Below are 21,213 nucleotides of genomic sequence, written 5' to 3'. Positions count from 1 at the left end.
GAGCTAAAAAACATTGGTTATATTTTTTCAACGTTGTCATGCTCCTCTCTCTAGTGCTCCTTTCAAGATGCACAGGTTCAATTGCTTGCCCCTCATGTTTACTATAAAACACTTTTTGACAACACGAGGATGACCTTTCTCTACAGAACTCCCATCTCATGAATGCTGCCTCTCCATAAGCCCTTTGAAAGACACACCGTAACTGAAGTGGGTAACTTTAATTGACTACATAAAGATTCTGAAAGCACTTACTCAGCTTCAGAGCACAAGAGTTGCATACTGTGCCGGAGTACTCATCCGCGTTCGGTGTTTATTCAGAATACCAATCCTTTTTCCAAGAGTCTGCTACCCTCAAGCAGCAGCCAAATGGAGGGTGCTGTCTCCCATGTTTTCCTCCAAACTTAACTGGTCCCGTGTCAAAGAGTAAGTTTCACACCCAACTTCTCTGTACTGTTTCTGGAGACATTTCAGTCCTTCAAACTGAAGGGTGAAAAACAGTACCTTCAGCCCAGACCTAAAAAAAACAAATTAAGCCTGATTTACCAATATTCCTACAAGATGAGGTGCTCCAATTTGAGTAAGTGATCACTAGGGCTCCACAATGCTCTACTGCACCTGATCTGAGACACACAGTGTATATCCCTGACAGACTACGGTAATTTTCCTATATACAGAAGCATCAACAATAAAGCAATATCATGAAATCAAACAGAATGTCTAAGTGAGGTAAGATTTGTAAAAGGAGATACTTTTTCCTTTAAAATTAAAAGATGCCAATACAAATTGTCCAGGTCATCACAATAACTGCATAGCTATTCAAGCTTTTATTTTCCATAGTTTTGAAAACTGCTCTCCAAACTATGATGTGGAAATAAAGCATTTTCAGTAATTATAGGCAAGGTCATTCCTCTGTCGAATTTTTAAAAAATCAACACGTATCAAGAGCCAAAATCTGTTTACAGGAAAATAGGCAAGTTTGATCAGCCGAAATTTTTCTGCCTGCAGCTCAAGCTTAGGCATATTTACAGACCAATCAAAAGCACCTGCAGATAACTCAGATTTGGTCCTCAGAATACCATGCAGCTGTCCTGATAGCTTTGTCTAGACGGGAACAAGTGATTCAAATTCTGTTTTGATTAGCTAATCTGATTATTGCTTCAAGATTGTTTCACTAGGGTTTGAAACAGTGAATGCCACAACTAAAAATGCACTGAGTATCAATTCTTGCACTACAGAGCCACATCTTTTTATCTTAAAGCTATAACAGCTCTCCCAAGCATCCAAATTCCACAGTGATTCTAAGCTTGTAGCCGACACGACAGCATCTCCTGGCTAACTAAGCTTTCTAACTAAAGCACAAAGGTGAAGGTCCATCGACAATCACTGAACTAAATAATCTAAACTAGAAATGCCAACTCATCCCTTGTGCAATGAGGATGCAGTTCTTACAACAGCTTGCTCAGTGATGAAGACCTAAACATGTTCTAAATCACATTTGGCTTGAAGCCAAAGATTTCAATTAAATGTTAAGAGAAAGAAAGGGGAAAAAAGAAATTCAACACATGACAGACACGTTACTTGCAATCAGCAAATTTTCTCTCAGGAATGTTTTGCAGAAGTCTTTGTAAATAAAACCCACTGCAGATATCATTATAGTAAAGGTATGCAAAAACATTGTTTAGATGAAGATTGTTTGGAGATGAGGATTAGTTTCTTTGAGTAGACTACTTGAATACAAACCTTACTAAGGTTCATCTCCTTCTTCCAGGAGTTCCTGACTGCCTTTGTAGCAAGCTGTATCTCCAGAAATTTTTCAAAATTTTGACCTGGCAATGCCTACTTCTTTGGTGTAGAGAAGGGTTTCATACAGATCTGAGTCAGGACTCCTCAGGGCAGATACATTAACAAGTAGTTTAAATTTGATTTAACTAGGGAACTTGATTAAAATACAGTGGTGTTTGTTCAGCATATGGGCTGAACTGTATGCACATAATCTTTTTACATGAACAAATGACAGTAAGTTATGCAGGCTGTCTCAAAATCTACACATGTGATCTTAATTTGTGCTTATAGAAAGTTTCCACCTGGAGCTGCAGGACTGCATATTATAACTGAGGTCAAGGGAAGCTATAAGGACTTTGTATCCCTAACCTAAAGTACCATGGGCATGCATCAGCTGAAAATGTCCCCCTGCTCAAAACATGCTTTGGCTGGAGGGGGTAGGAAGATTGGGTTTATTGGCTCTGAAAAAGACCCATCACCCAAGGTAAAATCTGCTGTCTCTTCATGTTGAAGTTTCATTCCCATTAGCACTAAGCGGTACTGCTGATGCAGCCCAGCAGGTCAGCTGGACACTACAAAACATCAGGTGAGCTCCCCAGAAAGCAAACTGCCTAGTCTACGTTGAGAGTGGAAGTAGCATGAAAGTCAAGATTCTAGTGAGAGTTCTTCTGACGCTCTCTTCTATTCTGCTATGGAAAAAGAATGAAACCATATGAAGAACTAAGTAAAAGTAGCAAAAATTCTTCTAGAAGTGATGCTAATACACTCATTTGGGAAGGCTTGTGAGGAAACAAAATGTGAAACAATTCAGAAGGGCTTTCCAAAGTTCTGTTGTCTCCCTCCTTTTTCATTACAAAAATGGGGGCTGATTACAAATACATCTGTATAGCAACTGAAATAAAACCTGTCAAAAGCTACAAAGGTAGTGCTTCAAATGTGATGCAAATAGTGAACCTAAGATAATAATGCAATCTGCTTAATATGGAGAAATAACTGAATGATTCTTGACATATTCACTACAAACACGGTATATATGTATCCTGATTAATATGGGTCCTATAAAAGCCACCATGTAAATAATCAAAAAGTAGATAAATCAGTTTTATTTTCTGTTCTTTTTCAAAGTCTGTGTTTGTTTACAGCAAGTACATATATGCATGTGTACAGCATGTGTGCTCCTTCTAGAGCACACTGTGTTAGAACTTTCAAGTACTTCTACCCCCTCTAAGGGTCATAGAGAGTGGAATGAAACGGGTTCAGCAGAAATGTTCCACTTTGCACAAGTAGTGCTGGTCAGCTGTTTGTACTTGGGTTTTGTGATATGCATTTGTATGAACTCAGAACAAACAAACAACAAAAAAGGCCCAAAACAGATGTAGTATTGCCTTGTTACTAACCATTAGATGTCTGGCTTTAGAGACATTACCACACAGCTCATGGGCATTCCCGCCATATGCAGGCCTATGGCTTGGTCAAAACCCGGTCCACTACATGTAATGGTCACTTTGAACCAGGGCTGAACAAAGTTCCTCCTTCGCTCATTTTTACCTAAACAGCATTCACCACCAGTTCAGCTGTACAGATTGCTGATGCTAATTCTTTCTGTTATAGAGAGGCCCTAGGGTTTTAAACTGTACCCATCAATCTAAGTGTATCTATCCACTCTAATATCTGAAGACAGATTAGGTCACTAGTTTTGAAACCGGCAATAACAGTTATCCAAGTTATCACAAATAATGTACTAGGAATTGCAAAATGTTTGGGTTTTTTTTCATGGTGTAAGCATTTAAAAAGCAAATTTTAAAACTTTTTTACTTTGGGGGAGGTTATAAAAGAAGGCAGGTAAGTACATAAGAAGAATAACATTTATTCACTGAGAGAAGTATAATCCTCAAATTCTTGCAGGAACTTACAATTCTACCTGCCATGAAATATTTTATGTCTGTATTACAAGTAACATGAGAAATCTTTTTTCCAAATGTTACGTCTTTGGTTATTTGCATCATTTCTTGCAATTAAAATTATAAGAACTCTTCATAAAATGGCACTTAGGATCTTTCCAACCATAATTAACATTCATGTGTTTTGCAATTAATTAGAAAGTTAGAAAACTGCATTACTCATTCTCTAATTAGTCAGATATTGATGTTCTGCTAATACAAGTGTCCTGCAACAAGACCTTCTCAAATACAGATACTGGAGGAATCAAGGCAGGTTCTTCATAGTCTAGGAATAGTGAAGAGCTTTGAAGACCCTTGGCAAATTAAAATACAGTCAACAATTATTTTGCTGATAGTGAGAAGTGAAGCCAGGAATTCTGGGGAAGAAAAAAAGAGGGGCATATGGGATGAGGAGAGAAGGTACACTGCCTAATGATGTCAGGGTTGAGGCCCAAGCATTTTGTTTACCTAGTGACTTCAGCTGTTGCTGCCTACCCTAAGAATCACTTCACAACAAAAATTACAAGCAAAACAACTATGTTTAAAATTCTCTGTAATTGTGGAGTAAAGAGTTTCATAACCAAAGCAGTAGAAAAGCAGGTATTCTTAATTACTTACTCCCATTAGACAAAGAACAGAGCATTGCTTTGTTTAGTTTTCTGTCGTCATTTTTCTTCCAGTTCCGTAGATTAATTCTATCCAGCTCCAATGAGCACGATGGGAGTTTGGGGACTGATCCCAGTAGACCTATATTCTACAAAGAGCCCAAACTAAAGCAACTTACGAATCACAGTCAAGTTGTTCATGTTCATCAAAACCACAAAGGAAATCTTTATAGCATTCTCACTGTTTATTTTGATAAAACACTAGCAGATGTAAGAAATTATATACTTCTCACTTATCACAGGTCAAGGCACATGGACCCCTCCCACAGCTAGGGCAATATTCTGAGTTACAGTTGCAGACCTAATGGCAGGCAGCTGCAATAAGGACTGAAAGATTCTCTTGCAGGGGTCAGTCTTGCAAGTGAATGAAAGTAAAGGACAGAAAAAAACTTTTGCTTTATACTTGTTCAGCACCTCACTCCTGACTAGCTATGCTAAGTGCCACTGTCACAAAATAATTAATACAGAATATGCCTCTTTCATGAATGCTCATTTGTTTTATTGCTCTGAAACACTGTAAATAGATTTCTACACGCATTCAGTATATGCTTATTCATTCATGTGGAAACTTTCGTTGCCCCTTATTACAACATAGTCCAATAAATGCATGTTCTGAAGTTAACTACCCTTCTCGATGCTGCTCTCAGCAACAAAAGTTGACCTGAGAAATAAAATCTAATTAATGTCATGCTCTTTATGATTTAGAAGGAAAGCTAGAATCTCCCTTTCCAGTCCTACTTTTTAGTTATTCTCTGATATTTATTTCTCTCAGAATTATCAGAAACATTAAATCTAGCTTACCCAGTTTGACTAAGAGGCTCATGACTTGTGAGATTTTTTCAGTTCTGAGCTGAAGATCCAGCCTTTCAATGGGGAACTGAGGTATTTTTTCACGTTAGGATTTTGCACTAGACTACATCACTAAATGACAAAGAAAAAGATGAAAACAAAAGGTTTAGCAGAAAAGGCCTCCAAGGTTAATTCATTTCATAAGTGTTGTATATGATGCTATTATTCTTCCTGTTAATCAGTAACATAGGTACCAATATGTTCTAGAATAAGACACTTAAATGTAGGCATTGAAATCTAAGTACTCTGTTCAGTTGACTAAACATGATGTCTGACATGTCACAGATCTGATACAGTGCTATAACGCCCATCAAAGTATCTTTGAAATTTTGACACATTAAAATACTCACTACAGATAGCTAAAACACACCTTTAAGGCAAGTTATTCAACTTGACCAACTTTCTGTGACTTGAAGTACAATTCAGCTGACCCAAAGCAGGTATCTGTTTTAGAGCAAGCAGAATCACTCTGCACATCTATTGATAAGAAAGAGGATTCAGGTGCCTGAACATAACAATCCAGAACCATCTAAGATCCCCAAGGGACTGGCAGATACGATGCAAGGCATCTTACATCTGATTCAGGTCAGATTCTTCACCCATCTGAAGTAGCACTTGGAAGCCAGACAAGATACTCTAGAGTGTTTAAACTATGTTATGCACCCGAACCCTACCCTGGATCTCCCTTGACTACGAAGCTAAAGCAACTGCCTCACATGGAGATAGTTACAACTGAACACCTATTTCAGGTGTCAATCTCATGCTGAATCCTGCCTCCACTGTCCTTTTTGGTAGGCTATGACTAAATTTCCAACAACAAAACAGTGAAAACCAAGCAGCAATGGATTCTTCTTTAGACTTCACAAAGCAGCAACAAGGTGACACACAAGTGTTTTACCTTTTGCACATCTCTGAACTCTCTGAAGAAGGAGTTTCTATTATCATTAAAATAGGACATTGTAATTTTGAATGCAGCTTTGCAAAGGTTCATTATCTAACAACAAAATGAATCAAAAAAAGGTGTATTTGCCTTTGATCTTGCATAGCTTGTGCTTTCTGGGAGGGTTGGGTTTGTTGGTTTTGGGGGGGGGGGGGGGTAGAAAAAAAGGGAGATGTCTAAAAAGGTGTTCTTTTCAGATTCTGTATGCTGGTTCAGGAATTTTATTTGATGATGCACCATTATTACTCTTCTCCAAATACCAGGGGATTTAATACATTTTTGAGCAGAGGTTTCAAGATTAAAAAGAATAACTTCAAAAAGTAAAATTACTACCATACTTTTGAACAGGCAAAGAAACATAATATTATGAGACATACAAGACTACAGTTACATCTAGCCGTATCATTCCAAATCATAAAATTTAATTGCTGGGAAAAAGATATTCAGGCTAATCGGGTAACACAAGATGGTGGTAAAACAGAATTGTACCTGTCCTCCAGCTTCCGTACTTGCTAATATCAGTAAAAAGGTAAATTCCAACTACAAGTTTTACTAGCACTGAAAATGCTGAAAGGTGGTTCCATCTTCACCTTTTCAATCAAAATCAGCCACCCAAAGAGCTTTTATTACATGAGATTCATAGAGTGAATTTCAGAGTATCTGCAATAGGTATGTGAAGGGCTTGACTCTCTTTTCTCTGACAGATCTAGGTCATCTGAGCAGGTTTTAAACTTGCTTCATCACCTACAAGACTGAAATTAAAAAGGAGGGATGCGGTGCTCAGCCTGAAAGCTTTACAGTATTGACGGCTAGCAGAGAAACTGAACACATGGAGTTAACCGTTAAGGGATATGATGCTATTTTAAAAATCAAAATCAATGACAGGGCTGTTAGCAGTTGCAAAATTAGCTGCATCTCTGTCCTGTTTCTGGTGTCTGTTGCTCAAGCCCTTTAACTTTTCCTGAAAACACTACTGTATTACACAGATCTTTCAGTAACTGCTGAAGCCAAACAACCTCAGCTACCAAATGGAAGAGATGAACTGAAAAGTAAGATAGAAAGGACAGCCCTTGTTTTAAAATCCATTTTTTATTTTGCTATATTTGAGCCTTAGTATCAAAAATAACTTTGGATTTAATTTTTTTCTGTCTGTTTTATACAATCCTGGTTGCAGATCAGTTAATCTGCCAAAGAAGCCTGGTGTTGAAGGTCAGTGTGTACTACAGAATGGCAAAATGATGGCTATGCTCAAAGAGAGATAAAGGGATATGGTCATGAAAGCATTCAGAGATAGGTGGAAGTACCCTCAGATGGCAAAGAAAGGGAAAAAAGTAGATTTAGTTCAGGAATCATGACAAGTTCATTGGAAATTTAACTGGTAAATTAAAACACTTGAGGAAATTGCTACCATAAATTATTATGCTGGTAAAAAGAAAAGCAAGGAGTTGTGCTTTCCTATTACACCAGTATTACAATAATTGGCATTACTATTTACTAGGGTGAGTCACATTTAACTTAACCAATTTTTGTAGAAGAATGTATTTCTAAGTACAGAGAAGTTCTTAATTGTTACTATATAGTTACTTGTCAAAGACATTATTTCATCAATCACAATTTTAAAAAAGGGGGGGGAAATCCCCAAAAGCCCTAATGAAACAATAGATTCAGTTTCATTTTTCAAATAAAGTGTTTATTGGACAGAAGCCTAAGTTAAAGATTGATTACATTAAAAAAAAGAAAGACATGCACAATCTCTTCATCATTCTCCTCTTCCCCAATTATGTTTTTGTCTTCTTCAGTGCTAAAAAGTATTTACAATGGTTAAGAATGAAAAGGCCTCATGCCTTTCTCCAGTGTATGTATGGTTATACATTTCTGGGAAACACTAATGAAATGTTTTCCACAAATGTGAAAAGAGCACAAAATAAAAACAGAACAGAAGACAGAGGCCATGTACAGTTTCTTTCCTCCAAAACAGGAACAACTGCTCAACAACTGCATGAATTAGCATTATATAAGTTCTCCTGTAACAGTGTTACATGAAAGGTTGGCTACCACCAACCAACAGAAAGAACATGACAGAGCATTCATCAAAGTACGAAACAGTATTTTTTCCTCATTTCCTTCTTCTGTTAGCATCTAGTCCCATTTGTTCTCTGACTCCGGCCATTAGTGAAGTTCCTTAACAGAAAAATGTCTGTTGTCCTTCACACAAAAGAGCTACTGGGTAAAAACTACATGTCTTTATCAAGACCATAGTCACACCAGGAGAACCTCGGCAACAGCTAATAAAAACAAAGCAGAGAAATCGTTTGTCTGTTATGCTATTTCCTTTTCCAGTGGGCTACAACCGCAGACTTCTTCCAATTCATGGACTATGAATTAATTTCAAGAATTCTCCTGACACGAGGGTGTCTCCTGACACAGGTGACTGTAAAGAACAAGGATTTTCAAACAATAACTTCTACTAGAAACAATCACATTGTGGGAGCTAACATATCGCTATGCACAGAGCTCCAAAACCCCCTCCACCTCCGAAACTACCCCTACTCTAATATCTGCAACCATTATGGTAGGCCTGACTCATGCTTTGGCAAAGGCCAACTGAGAAAATGTTAATTAGCCAACAAACAACCACCCCAAAAGTGGTAAAACAGAGAAAGATGTACCTTTAAATCTAATGTGTCATTATTGTGATCTGAACTCCACAGCCCACTGCTGAACCAGGAATGTATTACACATACATTGTATATACATTGTATATACAGCAAAATTATGCACATTTATCTCACAGTTTCTGTTGATAGAGTGATATACACTAATTTTCTGACTGTCACACAGTTATTCATATACAATAAGTTCATAACCTTTTTAGGATTGTTGAACTTTTGGGGTTGTAAATGTATTGTATACACAAGTGGGAGTACTGGCTGTAAATAAAAAGAAGAAGAAATATATCTGTGGAGAGGCAGTAACTGCAAGTCACTACAGCTTGGCCAGTAATTGGAAAGATGTTTTTTCCAGGTGCTAGATAAAAGTCATACAGATCTTCTGGTCAAGACCAGAATACATATGGAAATCAAAAAAACCAGACAGCTACAAACTGTCTCCCAGGAAGGAAGCCGTGAATTACCAACGATTGCTCGAGGAAAGACACAGAGAGACTGAAGTATGCAACTCAGAATAGCTGTGGGCACAGAATTAAATCATAGCTTCTTAATTTTTCCAATAAAATAGTAAAGTTTAGGTAGGATTGGGTATACACAGACTTTTCTTTTACCTTTGTTTAACAGGTAGGAATTCTGTGGGAATCAAAAAAGTTTTGCTTTAAAAATCTGGCTTTGAATCACCTTAATCATTCACTAGTGAGAAATATTTTATTTCAGCTGACAGAATTAGGCCTGTCATGTGTACTATGCCAATAAACCAGAAAGGATTGCAGCTGAACTGAAGCAGTGCTGAAAAAAAGTTCCAGCTTCGAGAGAAATGAGGGGAGAAGGAAAGCTATCTGCTTAACTACTTATCTGTATACTCAGCTATTTACTCCAAAGGGGGTGCAGAGGTGCATAAGGCACAGGTAAGTTGTTAACTTACAGTATCCAGCAGAGCACAGGATAAACATCACAACCCTCAGCTACAAAGGTGAAAGGAAATTTTCCCCCAGGAACATTTGCAATATTATTCCCACAAAGTAACTGTGAGAACCAGGCACAAGTTCTGATATGCAACAAATGAAGGAAGTCTGTTAGAGACTTACTTTTACCACAGCTTGAACATTAGGTTCAAACCTGAACAATGAAGGTTTTCTAAAATGTACATTTCTACCTACTGCCATGGCAGGGTCATGAATAAAGTTTCCTGCTGTCAATCATTTCCATATTTTTCTAGAGCAGAACTCTAAGTAGCAGAGGAAAAATTAAAATATTAGAGTTCATGGAAAGGTTATTGAGATATACTACAAGCTAAGCTATTGGCAGAATGCACAGACATTTTGTTTGTATCCATTAACTAGATATAATTAACCACAATGACAAAACCAGCATTATATAGCCTGAACTAGTAGTTATTATTGGGTTTAATAAATACATGGATGTAATGGAACCTGTGAGCAACAAAGGTTGAACTCACTCATCGTGAGTCATCTGCAATTTTTGACAACTTTTTATTAGACAACCACTTAATGTGAAGAATTATTCTAACAAATTTAATATTAACATTATCAAAAGAATACATGAGAATAACAGCAATTCCAAAATGTCCACATCCATGCAATACATATGGAATAACATTTGAGTTTGTGCTTAAGTTTACTCAAAGCATTCTCCTGGGGTGGAGAAAGAGCACAAACTGATTGGGGTTTTATTTAGTCAAAGAAAAAATTAACTATTCATCCATCCATGTATCTATTTTTATTTTGTGTTTTATTAAAATAGCATATGCAGTAGTCTTTGTCTATATTATTGATTACAACATGGCTACTATTGGACTGATATAATGGTCTCAAGGAGTTTCCAAACATAATTATAATGACATAATCCTTAGAGCATGGATGTGGAGGAATGCTATCTAAATAATGTCACTACTGTTGCAGAATTGGTTTCAAATTAATTGTTTCTTTCTAAAGCTATAATTATCAGGAGGAATGCAGTTAGTCAGAAAAGATGAAGTTTAAAAGTGCATAAAGTTTAATAGCTCATTAAATAGAAAATACATTGTAAATTTGGGAATCAGAATGACTTGCAGCTAACTGTGAGATGATGGGTCATGGCACATGAAAAGAGACTTTTTTGGCAGGAAAGCAATTTGGTAGTGCTGACTGCAGTCTGCATTTACTTGACATTCGGAAAGATCATATGACACCAATGCAGATGAGGTGAACAGTGAAGAGAAAAGGAAGGGCAAGGAGAGCTAGAGGAGAAAAAGTTAGGTTATGAGCAGCTGGGAGGATGATGAAGAAGAGGAGAATATGAGTGTCATTACTGGCAGTTCAGTTTTTAAAGTGGGAATAGGAACAAGGTGTTACATTAAAGAGACTGGGTGATTTCACAAAGCTATAGCGACAGCTGTGTCAGCACTCTTCTCACAAGAGTGGGTTTATGTAGAATTAATATAGGTGAATAATTATGATTTTTTTAATTTCTCTTCCAATAAGAAAACATAGTAACTGTTATGCACCCATTGTTCTGAGTATGATTTTAAAAGCATGCTTCATTTTCTAAAAGCATGAACTGTGTATTTACTAGATGTCAAATACACATTTATAATAATGCAATAAATCAAAGCAACTCCAAATAAATTCTGAAACATTTAAGAATAATTATACCATTTAAAAAACCCCAAAACTAAACCATTACAACACAGCCTCAAAGGGAAAGAAGCTCAAAACAGCTGAACTAAGCTGAAACTTTCTCCTAGTACACTTTCACATAAACAGCGACCCAAACAATTATATAAGAGGATCCAAATATGACCAGAATGGTAGAAGGAAACTGTGCATTTCTATGCCCACAACTAGACTCATGCCACACCAGCCTGCACAAACGTGAGGGCTAAAGCCCCTTAAAACCTCGTAGTAATCTAAAAGCACAAAGTGAAAAGCATGAAGTGATGTAGCACGTGGGCTCAGATTCACAGATAAAGCACAAGGAGCTTAAAACGGGAAGAAAGTTACCCAGGGTTACATTCTCTTATTTTGTTAGGGTTTTACCACAAGCTGATCTGTGTGGTGAAACAAAATCTGGGATACAATAACCAAAACCACTTCTACCAACATGCTAGTTTTCACTGCGATACAATTAGTTTTCTTCATAGTAGCTCGTAAGGTGCTGTGTTTTGGACTGATGACCTTGAAGTGGCCACGGATAAGGCCACAACACAGCAGGTACACCCCTGAAGGAATTGTAGCCCATGGATAAGACCACACTGGAGCAGGGACACCTCAAAGTGACCGCAGCTGTGGCCAAGTCCACGCTACAGCAGGTACCGCCCCTGAGGAGACTGGTCTGTGGGTAAGTCCATGCTGGAGCAGGGGCAAGGGGAATGGTTCATTGCAATGTTATAAACCCTATGGCCTGGCCTATGGCAGACGGCAATGGATATACATGTAAATTGTTGTGACCCGTGATTTGAGTTGCGTGTTAATAGGAAGTACCATAGCAGGAACCACCCGAACCAGTGGAGGATGAGCCTCACAAGAAGCAGTGCAAGCGCAGCAGTGACCCAAACTGAGCTGGCTTTGGTGCCAAATAACTCCACACAACACACCACTTCTCCTGCCCAGAGTGACCAGCGTAACAGATAGAACCCAAGTCATGGACTGAATTAACTCAATGCACATTGTATGGATGTTACACAGGGGCGACCCAGAGACTAAGGGAATGACATCTGTGCACATATCAAAGGGCAGGAAGGGAAGGAGGGCGATTAATAAGGATGCATTGGGTAGTGTGGGACCTGAACATTACATAAACCATAAAAAATAAGGAATGGAGACTGTACTACTTTTGGCTGGGATAGAGTTAGTTTTCTTCATAGTAGCTTGTGAGTTGTGTTTTGGATTTGTGAGCAAAACAGTGTTGATAGCACAGGGATGTTTTAGTTACTGCTGGACAGTGCTCACACAGAGTCAAGGCCTTTGCTGTTTCACACATTGCCCCACCAGTGAGAAGCCTGGGGGTGCAGGACAGCTGAGCCGGCTGACCAAAGGGATATTCCATATCATACAACATCATGTTCAACAGTAAAAGCTGCACGGAAGAAGAAGGAAGGGAGATGTTTGAGGCTATGGCATTTATCTTCCCAAGTAGGCGCTACACGTGATGGAGCCCTGGTTTCCTGGAAATGGCTAAACACTTGCCTGCTGATACGAAGTAGTGAATATATTCCTTATTCTGCTTTGCTTGTGAGTATAGCTTTTGCTTTACCTATTAAACTATTTATCTCAACCCACGAGTTTTCTCACTTTTGCCTTTCTGATCCTCTCCCCCATCCCACTGAGGAGGAGTGAGCAAGCAGCTGGGTGGGGCTAAGCTGCCTACCAGGGTTAAATCAGAACAACCAAATCATAATGTTTATAAAGAGAAAATAATAAAATCTTGTTACCACAAATGAAAATTAATCTGCGGGGGGGGGAATAATTCCTAAATCAGAAGCTCCACCAGCACCTGGACTCATGGCCATATCTCTCTGAAAATCTGTTCGACAAATATCAGTGCAATGCCTTGATTATGAAGCTTTGGACACTTCGGCAGTGATGTGTTTTAAGTATTACCTTAATTCCAGTGCAAGGGATAGCCCTCATGATTCTAGATTGAAGAGAAAAAAGCAGGATCATATAATGAGAAGTGTCAGGCAACATTAAGCATATTGGCTGATAATATCGTATCTGAATTTATAGCATGTTATGTTAGCATACAAATACAGTATTTCTTCTGTCTTGATTCCAGTAAGCTTATAAACCAGAACTTATCTCACATTATTTGCTGCTGTTACCAGACCTCAAGATAAAACTTCCCATCTTATTTAAGTACAGCTTATTTGTTACAACACATAGATCAAAAAAAAATGTTTTTTAAGCTGAATAAACACACGTAACAGTCCAGAGGAGGTATTCTTCTCCTGTGATGGTACTAAAACAGATCTTTTTTCTGCAATTAAACTTTAAGCATGACCTCATTTCTTGCAGGAGTACCATAGCCTGATATACTTTGTCAGAAAGTAATATTTCACTTTAGCGACACACCAGTAACATCACATTTGAAAATTTACATGATTGTAATTATAGTTTCTAACACTATAATACAGGGAAGCTACTTGTAGCATCTTTCTGAAAATTACCTGCTGTTACATAGTCTCTGTCCTGAATTTAAGAGGATTGAACGTTTATAAAAGATGTAGGACTGACAAGCCATTGAAACAAAGCTCAGGTCTTAAATTCATACCCGGAATACAGACACAAACCCAGTCATCCCAACAGCACCCCACCTACAAGCCTTCAACAGGGATTGCTCTAAGCAGTTAGCAACATTTATTCAGGCTCGCTTCAGAAGTCTTCAAGCACATAATTAATTTGACTAGTCCCACTGAAGCCACACACTTACAGCAGAAACGCCTTGCGTGATCAGACCTCAGGTTTTGCCTCTCTGTGCATGCAGCAGGCACACATCCTAAATTTTTGCTAGTGGTGACTTTTCTAACTTGGACACTTCTACAGTAAGAACCAAACTAAGACTACTAACTCACTTTAGGTAAACCATGAGACAAGCTTCAGATGGTACTGACTCTCATCCCTTACTGAAAAAGATCCAAATTTCAGTTTGCTACACACAAATGCCACAGAAAGGCATTATCTCTCCTCAGAGCCATCGAGCTGTGTTACTTTGCAAGTGCCATTAAGTACAATGACATAACAGCCAACAACAAATTATGGTTGAGCCTAGAACTCAAAAGGCCAAACAGATATCTTAAATGGGAACAAACACCAAAAAAGTTGCAATCAAAAGGAGATGTACAGCTCACAGTTTTAATGCAGCACTCACAGATCTCCCATTTGCACAGTCCTGAGGCAGAAGGTGGCACCTAGCCTGAGACTGCACGTCAAAGGCTTTGGGACAGGTTCTCTCATACATGTAGTTTCACACGGTGCGGGAGAAGCCACAGGGAAAGCCCATAACTAGGAAGACTGTCCTGCATAAAGATGTTCAAATGAGCATGAAAAGCCTTTTGGTGACTGACGGGCAGCACCATACCCTCTTGCCCATCCCATGACATGACATGTCAGACAGAGATGAGCAGAAGGCTACATGCTGCACAGCTAACTGGTTTGTGGCAAGATGGACCAGAGGCCACAGCTCTGCCTTATCAATATGGGATGCAGAAACAGCAGTGAGGGAGTGGAAGAAACACAATACAAGAGTATCACTGCGAATGCGAGAGACTTGTCAGGTCTGTGCTCCTGTATCTAAAAGAGCTAGTGTGAGACTGCATGTTACTGAAAGACTTATTTTAGAAATGTATTATATGCTGCTTTTAAAAGGGAAAAATACAGCAAAACCAGTACACTAAGCAATTGCAGTTTGGTTCTAGTAAGTCAGTCAAAATATACAGTACTGCAATACTGCCTCCTTGCATTTCAAGAAGGAAATTGCTTTATTGGATCAAGCCAGTGGTCTTTCTAGTCTAGTAAGTCATCTTCAAATACTGGATCTTAATATTGCAACAGAGGCAAGAAATCTTCCATACAGAGAGAGGCTGGCATACAACCAAAACTAAAAACTTGGTTATCTATTTCAAATGTTTCACACTTACCCATTTCTTAGTAGTTTTCTGTTTATACAATCGAATACGTTTGTTGAACTGTACTTATGCATTTATTTACTTGTGAAGTTTGTCAATCCAAAGCACCTTACACAGCCTTAGCTCCAATTCATAATTTAAGCATAGAAGGTTACCACACACGCAAGTCCAAAAAAAGCAGTGTGTGCTACCCTGCACTACGGCTCTCTTGGCATTGTTAGAGGGATGCTCACAGTAGAGGTGGCTGCATACAATGCTGTCCTGGTGCCGAGAGACCTGTGTTCAAGTTTCATATTACAAGATCAGCAAGATGTGAAGTGAGGCTGCTGGCAAATGTAAGCTATTAACATAGTACAGATTACAAGGTCTGATAAGCTTTAAACAAGGGGGGGGGGGACACGACTATTTCCCACTTTTTACACATGAAATTATTTAAGTGATTCTTCCGTGCAGTGAAAGATACAGGAGCAGGAGCTACTCCTATAACTGCTTACTCCCGCAAGGACTAAGGATCAAATACATACAAAGCATCTTCTAGTTACTTTAAGCAATAGCTACAGCTACAATGCATTCTACAAAACAGTGTCCTGATGTATCTGAACAGAAGAAAGAGCTAAGAAAGCTTTTTTTAGTGACTTTGACCCATTTTATGTATGCAGTGTCCTGCCACAACTAGCACTGTAAAGCACGTCTATTTTCTCTCTTCTCTCTCCACAGCGTTTTTCAAAACACACTGCATGAAAGAAGCTCTCTAAATATGCCTTGATTTGTTTACCTTAAAAATGTGACTGTTTTGCACTAGCAGTGTAAAAAAGCACATTAGGTGGCCATTTTTATTTTGTCTTCTTTTTTTGATAAATAACTTGACTACATATGGTAAGCAAGAGTGGCTGGCAAGGGTGTATAAAGAATCAATGCACAAAAATCACTGTCTTCCGAAGTTCTACCAAGAGCAAAAGGAGATAGCTCTGTAGCTGTCACCAGGAAAAATGATCAAGATTACTGTTGCTGTTTCTACATTCAGTCCTATGTCTGATGAGTTTTATAAATCTTACCTGAATTAGGAAGAGGAATGTTTTGAAGTATGTATCAACGGCTCACAAAACCAAATCACTGGGCCATATTTCCTGTTCAAATAGCTCCAAGAGTGGGCCTCTGTTTTTAAAAGGTATTTCAAATGTGAAGGTGCGCACTTAGAGTGGATTCTGCCAAGTATACTATGTAAATGTTTTCTCATCCTAATAAAAAAAAAGCAAAATCCTTTTGTAGTGCACACTTACATTCAGTGATCTAAGGAAAATGGAACAACTCTAGCTGGTTTAAAATGTCAGAGCTTCAACTACTCCAACGGAACAATGAAAGTCCACACCAGTTGGGGATGCCCCTCTTAAAGTACAGAAAAGCTCGTGAATGGGGACAGCTCAGCATTCAGCTCTGCCTGCGTAAGACCCTTCTGTTGTATTAATCCAAACACAACTTTTGCCTCAATGCCTTTACAATTCAGCATTTCAAAAGGTACACGGAAAATGCGTTTTCAAACAAAAAGCTATTGCTACCTGAATTATCAGGAGCTGTAGTAGAAAATCGATGACAGAAGGGCATTTAAATAAGATGCTTAAACATAGACTGTAAATACAACAGTGAACACTAACTAATTAGATTTGCATGGTCTTCCCTTGCTTTAGCCTCTGTATCATCATGCAGTCTTTGTTTACTTTATTCTCTTTATTTGACGACGTTTGACTAATAAATACATTGATGAATTGCATCAGCAAATGCCATCCATATATCACAAAAATAGGATGTACTCAGTGCTTCTGGCACACTGATGCTAATGGATTTTTTTTTGTTTGTTTGAACTTTCAGTACTTAACAAAGGAAATAATACTGCTTTGCTGGATAAACTTCCTGATTTTTATTTTAATTTTCACTGAACAAACAGCTGCAGAATAATGTGACTTAATGAAGCATTTCTAATAAAATCCCGCAGAAGTTAAAACAGGGGCATAGAACTGCTTGCTCACTCACAGTTGTATCATTCAGAATAATTTTTCAAGATGGTGATCACATTTTTATGTAGATGAGTGTTAGATAATGTGATATTTTTGTCTTAAAAAGCAATTTCCTTTAGCGTGATAACTAGTTAGCATTGTTCCATTACTTATTTATAGTAAGTAAAACATACAACATAATTAACACAACGTATTTCTAATGCACTGTTTACACACGTTGGTAGGTAGCAACACAGACAGCAATAAATACAAGTGTGAAAATGATCAGCTTGAAAAATTCCATGGTATGTTTTCCTCACCAAAAACATTTGTAAAAATGTTCTTTATCAAGTCTGTCACCACATGTGATGAAACCATGAAACTTCTTGGCTGCTACATGTTTCTCTGCCGCCACAATTCAGCGTAAAGTATTATTTGCTTTAGGTAAATCTAGGTAGATTCAATGAATCATCACTTTGCAACCTGCCAGTAAAGCAATCCCCAATATCCGTCTGTACATCTATTTACTTCCGTTCAGAACAAGTTTTTCATGTATTCCCCACAAGAATTATCAAGTGCATTACAAGCATCTACACATAAAGCTGAGATCCCTCAGATCGTAAGAAGAGACAGGTAAAAAGGTTACCCCGTATGTCCAGTATGATAAAAGATGCTGCCAGATTAGTCATCATTCCCTGATTAAAACAGCATGACAGGAATCAAGATTTTATCTCAAAGTCACCCACTACCAGCAGCATATCTAAAATTAATACCACATTTATGAAAGCCCCCCCTTATGTTCAAACAACATGTGGAACCAGTGAATAGTAATCCTGATTTGCTATCAGCTAACTGAGCAAAGCTTGCCACTGAAATTACGGCACTTCGGCAGTTTACATTTATGAGAATAACAGTACTGTAGTTTTGGAAATGGGGACTTTATGAAAACAAAGAACAGACAGCTTTCACTAATGCCTCAGCAGTATCAGCTCTCTGAAATAAAATGCTAATAATGCCATTTATATGAATTACTTTACTACTGTTAATTATACACGCGCAAAACAGTTTAAGCATCAGTATGAAATGACTGCACAATCGTTGCAAAAAAAGTATAATGGAAGATGTAACCTTTGCCACCCCTGATAAAAATGCCTTGGTATGCTCTTTCCCAACTTCAGCTAAGCTACATTCCCAGTACCACTGAACTACTATTTTTCTAGTGTTTACCCTACACTACAGAGAAGAATCTTGATTTATCAGTTGATTTCACTTAGATCAGCCCATAAAGTAGCTTTAAAGTGTTAAGCATATGGCAGGGTGAATGCTAATGTCTGAAACTGGTAAGACAGAGAAACCAGATAACAATTATCATTTAGTCAATAGCAATTTAAATGTATCCACTGCTGTGCGAAGACCCTAAGACCCTGAATGCTTTACAGGGCTTTCAGGGGTAGGGGTTGAGTATGTTTATTATTTAAATTGACAGTTCTGCAGGAGGCAAAGCACAGTTCTTTAAATACTGAGCCGGTGTCTGCTGGGGGGTGGTGGGTGGAAGCAAAGTACTTAGTGCTCTAAAAAAAATACTGATCATCTCCAAGCAAAACCTGGAAAGAGACAACTGTAACTACACATATAATTTAAAATGCTTTAAGCAATGATGTTAACTCCTGGTAAGAATGAAACATTCAGAAGAGCCATGCACAGCAACTCCTAACAGGGCAGTGCAAGCTATAGCTCTTTATTCTTCACATAGAAAACCTGGTGTCCGATCCTACAGCTCCACAGCAACAAAGGAGGTTATTTTAAAACTTTCTCTTCCAAAACTATAAATGGGGTGGAATAAGGGAAAAGCCCTCTCACCCTGGCACACGGAACCTGCCACATATTTAGCAGGTAAGTGATTTCACTGAAATGCAAAGAAAGCAACGTGGATGGACAAGATACGTTTCATATACACCACAACCTGGGGAGCGTCACACACAGACAGAAATTAAGCCATGACCCGCCTCTTTATAGCAATTTGTTTTAAGGATTCGTAGAGGGACTCCACGCACCTCCTTCCACCGCTCTCTGAAGGCGGCCGGTAACGGGGCCGGTAGCGCGGCCGGTAGCGCGGCCGGGCTCCGAGGCAGGATAAACCCCCCCGTACCCGGGCATTCTGCGAGTAAGCGGCCACCGTTCCAGTGCAAGTAGTTGGGCTGAAAAACGGGTGGGTTCCCCTGTCCCCCCCACGGCTCTGCTGAAGTGTTGGTTTGAATGAAACCAAATAAAATGGGGGGGGGGGGGGGGGGCAGCCTTGCGGATCGCCCGGCGCAGGGCTGGAGCCGGCTGCCCCAGGCGCCCGGCGGGAGCCGCGGCCGGGCGGCCGAGCAGCTCCCCCTCACACCCGGCTTTCCGCAAGTTTTGGGCAGCGGGAGAGCAGCAGCCCGCAGCAGCCGCCCCGCACAGCCTGCGCCTGGCCCCGCCGCGGCCGCTTTCCGCCCGCCGCCCCGCGGGGTCTCCGCCGGCCGCGGAGGGCACCCCCCAGCCGGGCACCCCTCCACCCTCACCAGCGCCGACACAGACAAACACGCAGACACACGCCCCCGGAGCGCTCCGCTCACCTACCTGCAGCCCCGCTCCCTGCTGGAAACACCTAGCGATCGGCCGCCTCCCGTCGGGGGGGAGCTCCAGCCCTACCGCCCGGGCATCGCCGGCACACGCCCCGCGCCCCGCCAGCGCCCGGGGCATGGAGCGCCGCTCCGCTCCGCTCGGCTCTGCCGCGCCGGGGCAGGCAGCCGTCCGCGGGGTCCGGGTCTGCCCCGCCTCTCGGGGGATACAGCAGGAATCCGGCTAAGGGATGCCAGAGGAAGGGTGAAGTACGTGGGGAGGGAGGGAAGACTTGAAGTGTTTCTCGTGCACGATGACAGAGTATTCAAATAATAAAAATAATAATAATATTATTAAGAGGACGAAGTATGGATTAGGTATCAGAAAAGCGGAGAGTGAGGAAGTCCTGCAGCCCGGTGCGGCTCCCGCCCCTCCGCCAGCTGCGCGCGGTCCCGATTCAGCCCCGCCGGCAGAGGAAGGGAGGAAAAGCCGGCGCGTCCTGCAGCAATCCCTCCGTTAGAGCATCGCTGATTGGTTTGCGCCTCACACACCGCACGACTTCCCCCTCCTGCTCCCTCCTTCTCCCTCTTGGGAAAAGTAATTGGAGAGCGAGAGCTTCACCTTCAGCAGCAGCGGCAGCCGCCCCGCGCCCAGCATACACGCACCGCACCGCGGAGGGGCGCGGGCCGCCCCGGGCGGCGGGACAGGCAGCGGCGGCTCCAGGCGCGCCCTGCGCGGGGGGCGGCAGGGATGCCCTCCTCCTCCCCGCCGTTTGCCCGGCCGCCCGCTGCTCTCCGCCCGGCCCCGTGCGCGGTGCCAGGCCTCCGCGCCCGCCGCTCTGTCTGACCGAGGAGCGGGGCTCCGCCGGCAACTCCCGCGCCTCCCCCGCGGCCCACGCACACCGGGGCTGGGCCGCCTCCCGCCTCCGCAGCACGGCGCGGCCCCCGCCTCCGCGCCGCTCCGCTCCGCTCCCCGCCCGAGCGGCGCCGCGTGGGGTGCGAAGTTTCCGCACAGGCGCACGTGGCCGGGGAGCGGAGGGGCATCTCCGCGGCCCCGGGGCGGCCCCGGCGGGGTGCAGGTGGCGCCGCCGCCGCTGTCCCGGGACGCCGCTTGCCCTGCGGCGGGAGGCCGGGTGCCGGGCGGGGAGGGAGCCCCCGGGCCGG

At 41.0% G+C, this 21,213-nt stretch overlaps 1 protein-coding gene across 2 annotated transcripts in view; it reads right to left on the bottom strand.

The window, feature by feature from the left end:
- Nucleotides 1-20,848, bottom strand: part of TAFA2 (TAFA chemokine like family member 2) — a 192,004-nt gene extending 171,156 nt beyond the window's left edge. Inside the window, exon 1 of one of the 2 annotated variants that reach the window (XR_008822257.1) lies at nt 20,069-20,846. The gene's annotated coding sequence lies outside the window, so the exon portion shown is untranslated. Of the gene's footprint in view, nt 1-20,068 lie in introns of both variants that reach the window. The other variant, XM_056341638.1, reaches the window with a different exon arrangement.
- Nucleotides 20,849-21,213: the final 365 nt, after the last annotated feature.

This window comes from Falco biarmicus, chromosome 5 (assembly GCF_023638135.1).
Source record: "Falco biarmicus isolate bFalBia1 chromosome 5, bFalBia1.pri, whole genome shotgun sequence".
Classification (NCBI taxonomy): domain Eukaryota; kingdom Metazoa; phylum Chordata; class Aves; order Falconiformes; family Falconidae; genus Falco; species Falco biarmicus.
The sequence above is the reverse complement of the archived record's forward strand: the minus strand, read 5'-3'. Positions and strand labels throughout refer to the sequence as shown.